The following is a 16,033-nucleotide window of genomic DNA, read 5'->3' on the forward strand; positions in this document are numbered from 1 at the left end:
CTAGCAAAATTATTGGGATTTTTCTAAGCTCTTACTTATTTTCCTTGTGGGGTGGTCAACAACCTGCCAGGGGAGGAAATCAATCAGAGATTACATAGATATCAGGGGCAGAGAGAAATCAGCACAGGCTTTCTAAGTCCAAGCTTCTAGGAATCTTTCATCTTCTCTGGCAGCTAGAATGGGCTCCGGAGTAAATGTTTTGTAGTTCATTAAACAGAGACTCCTCTACAAAGACTATTTTAAAGATATTTTGAGTTTATAAAACACAAATCCCAGGGAGAAAGTCATGTGCTTGATATATATATATATATATATATATATATATATCATTATATATAATCATTGTATGATATATATTGTTAATATATTATATATTAATATATATTATAATATATATGATATATATTGTTAATATATATTATATATTAATATATATTATAATATATATAATATATAATATACATAATATATGATATATGATATATAATTATATATCATATATATATGATTATATATCATATATAGGATATATCATATATATAATATATATGATATTAATATATATATACTATAATACTATCCAAAGGCTTTATATAATTGTAATATAATAATATAATATTATATAATAATAATATAATATAGAAATGCTCAATAAACAAGATGCCCATACAATTAGATTTATAACCCAATATCTAACCTTGATATAAGTTGATACCCAGGACAGCTCTCGATACATGTGTGATCATCCATGGCTCCTACCTCCCTGCCCCAGCTCCTCTTCTTCCTCCTTTTCTTCTCCTTACTCCTCCCACATTAGCTCTTCCCAACTTGCAGGGGGGGGGATATCCCACTATATCCTGTTCCACTTTTCCCCTCCCCCTTCCCTCTCCCACCCTCTCCCTCCCTCTGCCTTCAATGATTATTTTGTTCCCCTTTCTATGTGGGATTGAAACATCCTCAGTTGGGCCTCCCTTCTTTTTAAACTTCTTATGGTCTGTGGGTTGGATCCTGGGTATTCTGTACTTTTGTCTAATATCCACCATCAACAGGAGAAAACAGCAACCTACAGATTGGGAAAAATTCTTTACTAACCCTACATCTGATAGTGGGCTAATATCCAAAACTCAGGATATTATGTTCAGGAAATTTTCCCTGTACCAATGTTTTCAAGGCTTTTTCCCACTTTCTCTTCTATTAGATTCAGTGTATCCAGTTTTATGTTGAGGTTCTTGATCCACTTGGGCTTGAGCTTTGTATAAGGTGATCTATTTTCATTCATCTACATACAGAGTGCCAGTTAAACCTGCACCATTTGTTGAAGATGATTTTTTTTTAACCACTGTGTGGTTTTGGTTTCTCTGTCAAAGATCAAGTGTCCACTTTGTGGGTGTGTGGGTTTATTTCTGGGTCTTTGATTCTATTCCATTGATCAACCTGTCTCTGTACTAATACCATGTGCTTCTTATCACTACTGCTCTGTAGTACAGCTTGAGGTCAGGGATTGTGATTCTCCCAGAAGTTCTTTTATTGTTGAGAATTGTTTTCGCTATCCTGGGTTTCTTGTTTTTCCATATGAAGTTGAGAATTGCTCTTTCTGTAAGTTTAGATTTTATGAGCTCTTATGTTGGATACCATTTGTAACTGTTTGTGCTTTTCTGAGTCTGCCCCAGTTCCAGAATAAGGACACAGAGGCCTATTTTTATTTACAGTACTTGAGGCTTGTTCTCTAACTAGCTCTTACGTTACATCAATCCATTTATACTATTCTATGTCTGCCAAGTGGCTGGTGACTCTCTTCAGTTTCTTAGTTCAAACTTCCTCTGAGTCCAGATGGTCAATCTCACTGACTCTTTTTCCCAGACATTCTCTCTCTCTCTCTTCCTCTCTCTCTCTCTCCCTCTCTCTCTCTCTCCCTGATGCCCTGCCTATTGTTGTCTACTTTATTATTGACCATTCAACTCTTTAGTGACAGGTGAATGCGTATACACAGTGCAATTTCCATCAAAATTCCAACTCAATTCTTCATAGAGATAGGAAGAGCAACTTGCAAATTCATTTGGAATTAAAAAAAAAAAAAAAACAGGATAGCAAAAACTATTCTCAACAATAAAAGAACTTCTGGGGGAATCACCATCCCTGACCTCAAGCTGTACTATAGAGCAATAGTGATAAAAACTCCATGGTATTGGTACAAAGACAGGCAGGAAGATCAATGGAATAGAATTGAAGACTCAGAAATGAACCCAAACACCTATGGTCACTTGATCTTTGACAAAGGAGCTAAAACCATCCAGTGGAAAAAGGACAGCATTTTCAACAAATGGTGCTGATTCAACTGGAGGTCAGCATGTAGAAGAATGCAAATCGATCCATTCTTATCTCCTTGTACAAAGCTCAAGTCCAAGTGGATAAAGGACCTTCACATAAAACTGAAACTAATAGAAGAGAAGGTGGGGAAGAGTCTTGAATACTTAGGCACAAGGGAAAAGTTCCTGAACAGAACACCAATGGCTTATGCTCTAAGATCAAGATTTGACAAATGGGACCTCATAAAATTACAAAGCTTCTGCAAAACAAAGGACATTGTCAATAGGACAAAACAGCAACCAACAGATTGGGAAAAGATCTTTATCAATCCTACATCCAATAGAGGGCTAATATCCAATATATACAAAGAATTCAAGAAATTAGACTACAGACAACCAAATGACCCTATTAAAAATGGGGTACAGAGCTAAACAAAGAATTATCAACTGAGGAAACTAGAATGGCTGAGAAGCACCTAAAGAAATGTTCAACATCCTTAGTCATCAGGGAAATACAAATCAAAACAACCCTGAGGTTGCACCTCACACAGTCAGAATGGCTAAGATCAAAAACTCAGGTGATGGTAGATGCTGGTGAGGATGTGGAGATAGAGGAACACTCCTCCATTGCTGGTGGGATTGCAAGCTGGTACAACCACTCTGGAAATCAGTCTGGTGGTTCCTCAGAAAACTGGACATAGCATTACCTGAGGACCCAGCTATACCACTGCTGGGCATATACCCAGAAGATGCTCCAACATATAACAAGGACATATGTTCTACTATGTTCATAGCAGCCTTATTTATAATAGTCAAAAGCTGTAGGGAACCCAGATGTCCTTCAACAGAGGAATGGATACAGAAAATGTGGTACATTTACATAATGGAGTACTACTCAGCTATTAAAAACAATGAATTCATGAAATTCTTAGGCAAATGAATGAAACTAGAAAATATCATCCTGAGTGAGGTAAACCAATCACAAAAGAACACACATGGTATTTACTCACTGATAATTGGATATTAGCCCAAAAGCTTATAATACCCAAGATACAACTCATAAACCACATGAAGCTTATGAAGAAGAAAGACCAAAGTGTGGGTGCTTTGGTCCTTCTTAGAAGGAGTAACAATATACTCATTGAAGCAAATATGGAGACAAAGTGTGGACAGAAACTGAAGAAGGGGCCATCTAGAGACTGTTCCACCTGGGTATCCATCCCATGTGCAGTCACCAAAGGCAGATGTTGATGTAGATGCCAGGAAGTGCAGGCTGACAGGGTATAGCTGATATAGCTGTTTTCTTAGAGGTCTGCCAGAGCCTGACATATACAGAGGCGGATGCTCACAGATAACCATTGAACTGCTCATGGGGTTCCCAATGGAGAAGTTAGAGAGAAGACTGAAAGAGCTGAAGGGGTTTGTAGCCCCATGGGGAGAGCAACAATACCAACCAACCAGAGCTCCCAGGGTATAAACCACCAGCCTGGGAGCACATAGGGAGGGGCCCATGGCTCCAGCTCTATATGTAGGGGAGGATGGCATTGTTGGGCATAGGTGGGAGAGGAAGCCCTTGGTCCCGTGAAGGCTGGATGCTCCAGTGTGGGGGAATTTGAGGGCAGGGAGGTGGGAGTGGGCACATCCTCACAGAAGCAGGAGGAGGGGGAATGGGCTAGGGGGATTCTAGGAGAAAATGGGAAAAGAGGGTAACATCTGAAATGTAAAAAAAAAATAATTTAAAAAAAAAAGAAAAAGGACAAAGCTGTCATTGTGCTCACATTTGGAGGTTCTAAGTCATGATCAGATAGACGCACTGTTTTCTGGCTTTTGGGTAGAGCACCAGATGACAATGAAGCTAGTACATGGCGAATCAGAGCAATCACCTTGTGGCCTGGAAACAAAAGAGAATAAAATGGGCCTAAAGTCCAACAGTTCCCTGAAAGGCCTGCCCTCATGACATAGTGACCTCCCAGAGACTCCACCTTGCAAAAGCTCCTCCATCTCCCTATAGAACAAATCTGTGCACCCATCTCTCAATAACCTTTGGCAGAGACACAACTAAACTCCTTCACACCACAGTGGTAAGTAAAGAGAAAAGTGTTTAAAAGGAAAAAGATATTAAGCATTAGATTTTTAACATGAACTTAAGAAAGCAAATTGCTGAGAAGTTACCGCTCCAGAGACTCATAAAAGAGTCAGAACGACTTCAGTCAGTGATTTGTGAGCTCACCTTACAAATTAGATTCCCAACATCTTAATACTATTGTCGAAATGAAGAGTTGCGCTCATCAGATAATCTGCATGTTTCGAAGCAAAATTAGTTGGCTAAGAAACCTTTGCTAGAAATTTGAAAGACACTATTTGCAAAAAATTAATGCACAGGTATTTGTCTTTTTTATTATGCTTATTAAGCTGAGTGTGCTCTTTCTCCATTACATGAATCCCACCGTGGAAGTGTTCAGGAAAACTGAAGACACCTCCCTCAGCGGAAGCACCTGGCCCCTTCCTTAGACACCATGATAAATCACTCTCTGACTCATTTGATTCCTGTAAAATGAATCGATGAAAATGTAGAGCAAAATACCTTTGTAAAATCTTGGAAGAGTTTTCTCCATGAGAAAATGTGACAGCCTTTAAACTGGTCACCTGCTTTTCTGGTTTTCTGCATAAAACGGGCTTCTTAGAAATTTTTATGCATGTCACTTTGATGTTTAATAGTCTTCTGCAGGTCACTGTGGCCTCCAGAGTAAAGGTGAGAACTCTTTGGCAGGACACTCAAAGCCTTGATTCTGACATTTTGGCCTCCCTTCCCCCCATTATTATCCATAGGTGATTGTCCACGGCACTTTCTGTGAGCTCAAAACTATGGTCAGAACTACAAATTCATTGGCTTTTAGATCTCATGAGGAGCCTTTTAGAAAGGTGATTTGCCCACCCTATGGTGGAAAAGAAAAAACAGAATAGAAAAGGCCAATTAGGCTGCCCATACAGCAGCAACACACACAGCTCATGGCTGTGTTCAGGGTCTCCTGCCCATACGCTGACCACCTCTCACATCTTTGCCCTCCGCCAGGTTGAGCTTTTAGTTTGCAGTACTTTTTTCCCTACAACCTCCATCCATCCTTCAGGAGTCAGTTCAAACCCTTCTGCCAGGCAGACGGCTCCCGTTGGGGTCACTCTATGTGTCTTCTGCCCGTGACAGCATTTCTTTCCTGTTCAGTTGTCTTACTTGTAAGACAATTCCTCGATGGCAGGGCCTGCTTCTTCTTTGCCCCATAAAGACCTTACGTGGAATCAATGATTAGTTTGTGTAGAGCCAATTTGGGGAAGTTTAATTGAACATGGCTGATTAATAACTCACTCCATCCTAATTACAGACAGTTTTATTCATTAATAGAGCAGCTGGGAGCAGCAAATCCAGGGTGAAAGCCTACAGCATAAACACAGACCATGTAAATGAAAAAAAAAAAGTTGTTTCATTTAGACAACCTGAATTCCAATAGTGGATCCTCCTCTTAACCAAACATCCTTGGGTACATTTTTCAATCTTCCTTAACCTCTTCACATCCCTTAGTAAAATGAGTGTGCCACGTTTAGATAATTGTAGCAATTGTCACAGTGTACTCATGCAGTATCTGATGGCATGCCTGTACTTACTGTATGTATTTGACCATTACAATGTCAGTATAAAATGTCTCCTACTGGTTCTTGTTTTGAGTGTTTGAAGAGTGGAAGCTTGCTGGAGCACACAGGTTTCTAGGGGTGTGCCCTTGAAGGTTGTATTGGGTATGAGAGGCCCTTCTCCATTTCTGATTCCTATACGAAGCACTTACACACCATACATTCCCTTCTCCTGGTGCCAAGCAACCATGGACTGAACTTCCTGGACCCATGATGCAAAACGCACCTTTCCTATCTTGTTTCTGTCAAGTATGTCACAGTGACAACAAAGGATATTCTTGTCATGTTCTCTAACTGGCACTCAACCATCTCCATCTTCCTCCTTCATCAGTTAGCACCCTGCTTCCCACAGTGCTTCAGTGGGAATGAAATATTCACTCATCACTTCCTCATAACCAGGGTTTCACTCACTCCTTACTCCCTTATGCTAATACAGCAGGAGACTCTGTGACCTAAAAATATCTACTATCTGTCTGTTTCTCTGCCCCATGGTAACTGTCACTCTATCCTGAATCACTATTAATTATTCCCTTCCTTGGTTTTTGCAATGGAATCTAAACAAGTTTCTGGATTCACTTAAGTCCATCAACCCACTGATTACCCCTCATCTTTTAAAGGTGTCAGTCAAATCACGCAAGTCCGTGTTTAAAACCTTCAAATGGTTTCTCATCATCTCTGTGTTAAAGTATGGCTCCTGGGTGACCTAGCTGTGCTGGTCACCTGACACCACACCACTTTTACCATCCTTTCTCCCAGTCAATTTGACTTTCTTTTTTCTCTAGCATGCTGAACCCATGTCTAATGTCCACTGGCTTTTCTACGCTCCTCAAGCTTGCTATTATGTTTATACATGCTGATACACATGCTTCCTGTGATTCTTTATTATAGTATTCATTTTAACTAGCATGAAATGATGGTCTGCATCATTTTCAAACATGTTCCATTCAGATAAATCATCGTAGTTTGCTCATGATTGCTCTCCACTAGCTCCCCTTCTCCTTGCCCACTCTCCACTGGCCCCCACTTCCTTCCAACTAAGTTTGTCTTCTGCTTTTATGGAGTGTGTGGGTGGGGGGGGTGTATTTGAGAGTGTGTGTGAAAGTCTCTCTCTGTGTGTGAAAGTATATGAGTCTGTGTGTGAGAGTGTGTGAGAGTGTGTGTATGAGTGTGTATAAGAGTCTCTGTGTGTGAATGTATTTGTGTGTGTCTGAGTGTGAGTGTGGGTATTTGGGAATGCGAGTGAATGTGACTCTGTGTGTGTGTGTGTGTGTGTGTGTGTGTGTGTGCGTGCGTGTGTGAATTTAAATCTAACTTCTTCATATGAGAAAAACACATAACGTTTTCCTCTTGTTCTGCTCCTTCACCCTTTCCTGTTCCCCCAAGTTCCCCTATAACACACATATGCACCGTGCCCGTGGAAGCCAGAGTCAGCCTTGGATGCTTTGAATGACTCTTATTTCTTGAGGTGTGGTCTCTCTCTGTACCTTGGGTTCACTGATTCAGATAGACTGGCTGACCGGTTTGTCCTAGGGACCTGTCTGTCTCTGCCTCATGGAATTACAGGTGCATTCCACTCCACTCATCTTTGTGGGTGCTGGGGATCTGAACTTGGGTCTTCATGCTCTCATGACACCACTTTACTAACTGAGCCATCTCCTCAGCCCACATTTTATATATATTTACATTTAAGTGTAGATTCTGCATATGAGAGAACATATAATGCTTGAATTTTTTCCTTGTAGATTTCATCTTTCATCTTAAATGGCTATTAATGCATTGCCTGTTTCTTTGTAATTGTTGTGTGTGTACACACACACAAACACACATTTTTGTTTGTTTTTCAAGACAGGGTTTCTCTGTGTAGCCCTGGCTGTCCTGGAACTCACTCTGTAGACCAGGCTGGCCTCAAACTCAGAAATCCGCCTGCCTCTGCCTCCCAAGTGCTGGGATTAAAGGTGTGTGCCACTACCGCCCGGCCACATACACACATTTTTAAAACCTGCTTTGCAATTAAATTATTGTTGTTGAAAGGATAAGTCATCATTTGGCCTGCTGTAGATAATAAAAATATTCACTAAACATCACTGGACCTGAATAGTAGAAGAATACATTGGAATATCTCAACCATAAAATGATTTTATCCATTTGTCAAACACTTGTAAGCTAGTCTATTCCAGATAGTATGCGAATTTAGAGGAGAATCCAAAGTAAAGCGCATTGTTAGTCACTGAGGAGGTGACATTCTGAGGCTGTCTCTGTTGTGGTAAATAGGGCCCTTTTACCCTAAGTGTCTGTCATGTGTGAGTATGTGTCTATACACTCCCATGCATTCCAGGCCAGACTGAGGGCTGGACTTCTTCTCCATTGCTCTTCTGCCTTAATCTCACTGATGCCCTGTGACGGCTAATCTTGGATGTCAGTGAGACACCTGAGAAGAGGGACTCTCAACTGAGGCGCAGCTTATACCAGATTGGCCTGCAGTTGTGTCTGTAGGGCATTTTATACTGCTAACTGATAAATAAGGCTTCAGCCCACCGTGGGTGGCACCATCACAGCCCCTGACTCCAGGAAAACAGGTGTGGATTATATAATAAAGGCATGTGAAGATAAGCCTGGGAACAAACCAGTAAATATCGTCCCTCCAAGGTCTCTATCAGATCCTTCCTTCAGTTGTTGCCTTTTTTTCCTGGACTATAACCCATAAGCCAAATAAATCTTTTTCCTCCCCAAAGTTACTTTTGATTAGTGTTTTCTTATAACAGAAAAGCCAACTAGAATCAAAATTGATGGCAGTGATTGAAATTATTCTAATGGACCTGACCACATGGCTTTTATGTCTTGGAGTTTTATTGGAGGAAGGTGAAGGTTTTGGGAGGGTTAGAAGAGCCATTGAGTGTTCAGAGCCTATTACACTCTTGTAACTTGGATGATAATACTAAGAGCAATGAAGACAACAGAGGCTTGGTGTGTAAATCTTGGGGGGGGGGGAACCCTATCAGGTCTATTTGTGTGGTAATATATTTGAATTAAGAATCTATGGGGCTGGAGAGTTGGCTCAGCAGTTAAGAGAACTGACTGCTCTTCCAGAGGTTCTGAGTTCAATTCCCAGCAACCACATGGTAGCTCACAACCATCTATAATGGGATCTGATGCCCTCTTCTGATGTGTCTGAAGACAGCTGCAGTATACGCATATAAATAAAATAAATAAATTTTAAAAGAAGAATCTGTTAAAGCAAATCTTTTACTTTATTGAGAGAAAGTGTACTTACTGGCTCAAGCTAAAATATTAATCAATATTAATAAGAGACCAGCATTGAATGAACAAAGGACAAAGTTAGAATTTTAACAGAGTAGGAAACATTCAAAACAGAAATCTTGGAAGAGAATACAGTAAATGAATTAAAAAATAATAGAGGTGTTTAAAAGCAGACTGTAGTATGCAGAAGAAATAATTATTCAAGTTGAACACAAACCATTTTCAATTATCCAAATAGAGTAGAAAAAAAGGAGAAAATAATAAAGATGACTTCGGGTGCTTATGGGGTACCATCCACCGTATGTCATTAGAGTCTTAGAAAGAGAAGAGAAAAATGGCCACAGGCTTTATTCAGAGAACTGATGGCTGGAAAATCCCCAAATATAGAAAAGGAAGTGAACAACTGGATCCAGAAAACCCAAATGATCTCAAACAAGGACATGCTAACTGAGAGTGAGCAGAGTTGGATTTGGTGGCATAAGGCAAAACAGTCTTTAAGGAGGGAGCATCCAAGAGAAACAGAGAACATTACAGAGAAATAAAAGGGTCGACCCATATTAAAGATATAACAATTATATATATACATATATATACATATGTATATATATGCACATATATATGTATATACATATGTGTATATATATATATACACATATATATACATATGTATATATATGTATATACATATATACACATATATATACATATGTACATATATATACATATATATAATTGTATGTATAATTGATATATTTGCATATGTAAATAATATGTATATATAATGCTGCAATATCAGAGAACATGGATAGTCATATGACAACAGCAGGAGATGTCAATTTCCTCTCTTGACCAATAGACAGAGAAACTAGACAGAAAATATGCAAAACAACAAGCTTGAACAAGGCCTGTAGATTGAATGCACATTCTTGAACATTCAACCCAACCACAACAGAATATACATGTTTCTAAAGTGTGTCAAGGGCATTCTCTAAGACAGACCACATGAAAAGTACGGGTCTTAACAAAATTAAATAGATTGAAATTCTACAAAGAGTTTTTACCACAAAGAAATCAAGCTATAATTCAGCATTTGAAAGATATCTAGACACCACAAAGTAGAAGAAATTCAAACACACACAAATGTACTGCACACATTCAAATAATGAATAGGTCAAGGAGGAAACCAAAGGGGAAGTCAGGAGTTCATTGAGACAAATGCAAATGAGAACACAACATGCAAGGCACTGAGGGTATTGCACAATTTGAGCATCCTTAATCTGAAAAACCAAAGCTAAATCGCTCAAAACTCTGAAACTCTCTGGATGGCAGCATAGCAGCACGTGTGAAAAACTCCACAGCTGACTCTATGTGACAGGTCACATTACAACACAGCGACACTAAAAATACTGTCTGAAATATCCACAGCTTTTGTGTACATAAAACAGAAATGAATTCTGTGTTTAGACTTGGGTCCCATTCCCAGAGTATCTCATTATATATTCCAAACTCTGAAGTATTTGAAAATCCTAAACACTTCTGGTTCCAAGCATAAGGTATATTCAATCTGTAACACATAATTTCATAGTGAAGAAAAACCTACATTCAAAAAAGAAGTGTGTCAAATTAAAAAACAAAAACTAACTTTATACCTTAGAGGATTAGAAATTTAAGAAAAACCTAAATTGGAGTTTATTATAATAAGTGCAACATCAGAGATTTGGAGTGGAAATAAACAAAATACAGAATTGAAAAATAATAGGAAAAAGTCAATAAAACAAAATTTAGATAAAGCAATGAAGACAACTATCAAACCCTTAGCTAGACTAGACAAAAAAAAAAAAAAAAAAAAAAAAAAAAAAAAAAAAAAAAAGGAGAGAGAGAAGCAAGGTATCAAATATACAATGGTAAGAGCTGAACATGAACACACTTGTTAATCTAGAAAAACTCGGTCAACTCCTAGAAACACACAACCTACCAAGAATTAATCATGAAGAAATGGAAAGTCAGAACAGACTGATAATGAGTATGGAGATGAAATCAGTAGTCAAAGATTTTCCAACAAAGAAAAGCCTGGGACCAGATGGTTTTGCTGGCAAGTTCTACAAACGCTTAGAGAAGAGTCACTGCCAATCTTCCTTCAACTGCTCCAGAAACACAGGGGAAAAAAGAGAGCACTCTCAAACTCACTTTTATTAAAGCCAGAATTACTCTGATGCAAAAACCAGACAATGACACCCCGAGAAAACTATGTGATGGCTCTCTGATTAATGTGAGAGCAAAAATTCTCAACAAATAGCACGCTAAAGCCCCCAGCACATTAAAAAGATCACACATCATGAACAGATCTATTTAGTTCTGGGATTCAAGTATGGTTAAAGATACTTAAATCAATAAACATTTTACAGTGCATTAAAAATGATGGACTTTTAAATATATTAGTTGATCATTTTAGTGGGTGCAGGAAAAAAAAGGCTTTTGATAAAACTCAGCATCTTTTTTTATATAATATTAAGAAGTTGCAGCAAACAATGTGTGTGAGGGACAATAAAGTACAACTGAGCTCAGACCCCAAGCTCATGCTTGACATCACAGTGCTGAGAAGTTGAGGGTCTTCTCATCAATGGCTGAAGATCAAACAAGAAACTTAGTTCTCTTCACTTTTATTCAGCAAATATACTACAAGTCTTAGCCAAAGCAAGTAGGCTGAAAAATGGATACGAGGTTTGCAAAGCAGATGAAAGGAAGTGAATGTGTCGCTGTTTATTGGCACAGTATCTTATAATAGTCTTTAAAGCTTCGTTAAGATAAAAAAAAAATTAACTTGACAAACTAATTCAGTAAAGTTGTAGGATAGATAAAATACAAACCAGTCAAAAATTTCTATATATTACGCTATAAGCTATGTATGACTTCCATGTGCTAACAGAAACTATGTGATAAAGAAATTAAAAAAAAAAACAATTCCCCTAACAATATTATTAAAAATAAAATGAGGTACATAGAAGCAGATATAACCAATGAGATGAAAGTGTTCTACCATAAAAATTATAGAATATTGGTGAAGGAAACCCGTGGTGATACAGATGACCGGAAAGACGTCCAGCTTCTGAGAACTGGCATAGCTGCCACCATTTCCACGCCTCTCCTAGTCAGAGATTTACATAGTTAATGAAATTCCTATCATGATGCCATCTTTCTGATAAATTTTAAAAATCTGATAAATTAAATTCAGATTGAACAACAGAAGAACTTTCAAATATATACAAAGCATTTTTGATAAAACAAAACAACAACAAAAACAGCAGAAAAGACCATCAGTGGATAAATAATGCTCCGATCCCCTAACAGGCTCACGTGTTAAAGGCTTGGCTGCTTGGAGGAAATTATTGGTTTAAAATATGTTTTAACCTTACCAGGAGATCAGTCTGTGGATAGAATCCTAAATTGGTGGCATTGTTGGATGGGTGGGCCTAATTAGAAGATATGCATCCTAGAAAAGCCTAGAAATGGAACCAGCTGACTAGAAACCTCTGAAGCCCCGATGTAAATCTTTATTTCTTTTGTATACGTTTTCAGAGGCCATAGACTAAGTAAAACAGATAGGTTTTTTAATATGTATATTTATTTCAGCATACTATTTCATTGTGCCCTTTAGACGACCTAGAAAATAAACCTAGACGTTCCTCTGAAATAGGTAAGGCACAGAGCTACAGATACTAGGTGGTGTCCCTTGGATGTGGGATCTAAAAGTATCTATGGCAGCTGAAGGCAGGGGCTAGAGAGGACGTGTCTATCCGAGGTACAAAGCTTTGCATTCTGATCTTCTCAGGCCCGGCACAATTACTCCAGTGAATAATAAACAATGCGATCTTAAATATTCCAGCCACAAAATGGCAAATGTTTAAAATCAGAACAGTAGGAAGCCCAAGGAAAACACTCAGAGAAGGTTAGCTATTGTTTCTTTTATCCTTAGTTATGTTAACAGAGGCCCCAGATTAATGACATAGGGCAACACCCACTCAGCTGTGCTTATGGTTCTGTGAACCTATAAACTAGATGGTGAAGGATGCGAAGCAATGCCTGGGAAAGCCAGAGTTTAGTGTTGTCACTACAGTTCTGTGCTGGGACCATCTAAAGGTTTCTCTACTCCCGGGCCTGGTGATTGGTGCTGGTTGCTGGCTAGAAGCTATTCAGAAGCTGTTGGCCAAATACCTCTACAGCGTCTCTCCATATGGCTGCTTGGCTTTCTCTCTGCATAATGGCTGGCTTCCATTGCATAGGAATTGGAAACAAGTTTCTCCCCCCCCCCCCTTTTTTTCAGAATGCACCCATCACTTGACATTAGTTTTTATTTTATTTTTATAATTTCACATCTGAGTGCTTCTTTCCCTATTTGTATTCCTTTAATTTCTTTCTCTTGCCTTATTGCTTTAGTTAGTACTTTGAGCGCTGTAATGACAAAGAGTGGGTACGGATGATGGACGAAGCTGTCTCATTCCTGATTTTAATGAGATAGCTTCCATTTTTTTTTATCCATTTAGGATGGTGTTGCTGAAGGGTTTGCCATAGATAGCTTTTATTATGTTGAAGCATGTTTCTTCCAGTACTACACTCTTTAGGACTTTTATTTTAAAAGCATTTGAATTTTGCCAAAAGTCTTTGCTGCATCTATTGAGATGACTGTGTTTAAAAATCAGATTCCAATCAAGGATCACAGCACAAAAGTTAAGAAGCTACAGACATATAGATATCAGAACAAACCTCATATTCAGAATCATGGACAAAACAGAAAGAGGATTGACCATGTATTCTCCCAGAAGAGGAAAGCAACTTTACTCCCAGCCTAGGAGAGGGTCATTATTCCCGGCACCTACGACTTGGTATTGAAGTACCTGCCTGGATGCTGGGATGAAGGAGGAGGGATGTAGTAGGTGTTATTTTGAAAAACATGCTATAAAGAAGCACCTTTGCTGCTATAATTCTACTTTGGTGGATTCATATTTTATTCATATATACTTTTATTCATATTTTACATAGCTTTATTACTTCCATTATTAATCTAAAATTAGATTTCAAACTCTCCATATGCCTTTTAATCCATAGGCTACAACCCTATGGAGTTCTAAGATGAGTTATATTATGTAGTCATGTTATATGGTCCCAAAATGTAATCTCCTCTTAGCCTCAGAATGGCATCCGTTTGTCACACAAGACCATAAGTTAAGTTTTAAAATGTTTGCATAGTAGTTACAAATTGACTTTATGACATCATTATTATGATTGCTGAGTGCATGCTCGTCTCATAAGTGGGCAAGTGTGTACACCTGAGGGTATGCATGTAGCGGCCAGAGAAGTATTTGGGTTTCTTCTGTTGCTCTCTGCCTTATTCCCTTAAGACAGGTTCTCTGACTAAACCAGAAACTCATTATCTTGGCTAAGATGGCCGTCCATTAAGCTCCCGGGATCTAACTCTCTCCATTCCCCCAGTGCTGGACTTACAGGCATGCAGAGTCATGCCTAGCATTTTGATTGTTGGTGACGGGGATTCAAACTCAGGTCTTCATAGTTGCATAACAACCATCCGTACCTACCAAGCCATCTCCCTGACCTTTTTTAATACATTCGTTTTAGAGCATTATCCACTGAAAATACTATTACTAGCTTCCAAAGTTTGTTATTTGGTGTGTGTGTTGGGGGGGGTTCATACTGTAGCTATATGCATCTAGATAATTACATATATGATAAAATGATAAATAAATATACTATGGGTTATGATTAAAACACAGCCTTAGAAATCAGACAGAGAAAAGAGAGACAGAGAGACACACACAGAGACACACACACACACACACACACACACACACAGAGAAATTTGCCCTTTGGCAAAGGGCAAAGTATGCATACTAAGGGCTTCTAATAATCAATTTTGTCGTGTGGATTTCATCTCAGTAACTATGTAAAGAACGAAAGAAAATAACCAAGTTTCCACATGCCCTGATCACAGCAAACATTTAGATGGGCTTCACCTGGGTTCTTCAGTTTCTCCAAAAACTGTTTCAATCCCCATCAAATAAACAGGCAGAGTGTAACATCTAGAACCGGGAGCAGGTGACTGAGTTCCTTTGCATCAGGCTTTTGAGAGTTTCAGAAAGAATTCCATTAAAGAACACATCTTATTGAGTATATAATTCTGTCAGTGTGACAGAAAATTCTAAAAATAATTTCAGCGCTAAGTTCTTAAACAGCCAGCTTTTAATGATTTCATAACCTTTGTCACACAGTCAGAAGCCAGCTTTATTAAAACGTATTTAAGTTGTCAGGCATTCACTGAGTTCCTATTATTAGCAAGGTGCTGCACTAGGCCGTGCAGAGGCTACAATTCTTAAGGAAGAAATTGTCTTTCCTCTAGGAAAGGCACAGAATGGAGAGACATTTATGTATGAACAGCTAGAATGACTCAAGACAGAGGCTGTTAAACATTAATGACAAAACTCCAGAAGTCTATAAAAGTAGAGAGGAATCAAGTGTGCGTATTTAAGGCCAAGAAGATCCTCTAAAAGGAGACAATATAATGTAAGTAAGCTGGTCTGAGAAAGTATAAATGTCACCAGACGGAGAGAGGTAGCAAGGTCATCACAAGCCCAACACCTGGCAAAAATCTAAGACAAGAAAATAATACAATGTGTCCTTGGAGCGGCACAGACAGACTTGGTGGCAGTGCATATCTTGAATTTCTAGAAACTTGTCTTGCAGCCAGAATTCCTAGAGATTGAAACGTGATGTAAAAG

At 38.6% G+C, this 16,033-nt stretch overlaps 1 long non-coding RNA gene across 9 annotated transcripts in view; it reads right to left on the reverse strand.

Annotated features, from left to right (window-relative positions):
* LOC143443720 (uncharacterized) overlaps positions 1-16,033 on the reverse strand; it is a 74,108-nt gene that overhangs the window by 18,776 nt on the left and 39,299 nt on the right. The window lies entirely within an intron of this gene.

Source organism: Arvicanthis niloticus, chromosome 10 (genome assembly GCF_011762505.2).
Source record: "Arvicanthis niloticus isolate mArvNil1 chromosome 10, mArvNil1.pat.X, whole genome shotgun sequence".
NCBI lineage: Eukaryota > Metazoa > Chordata > Mammalia > Rodentia > Muridae > Arvicanthis > Arvicanthis niloticus.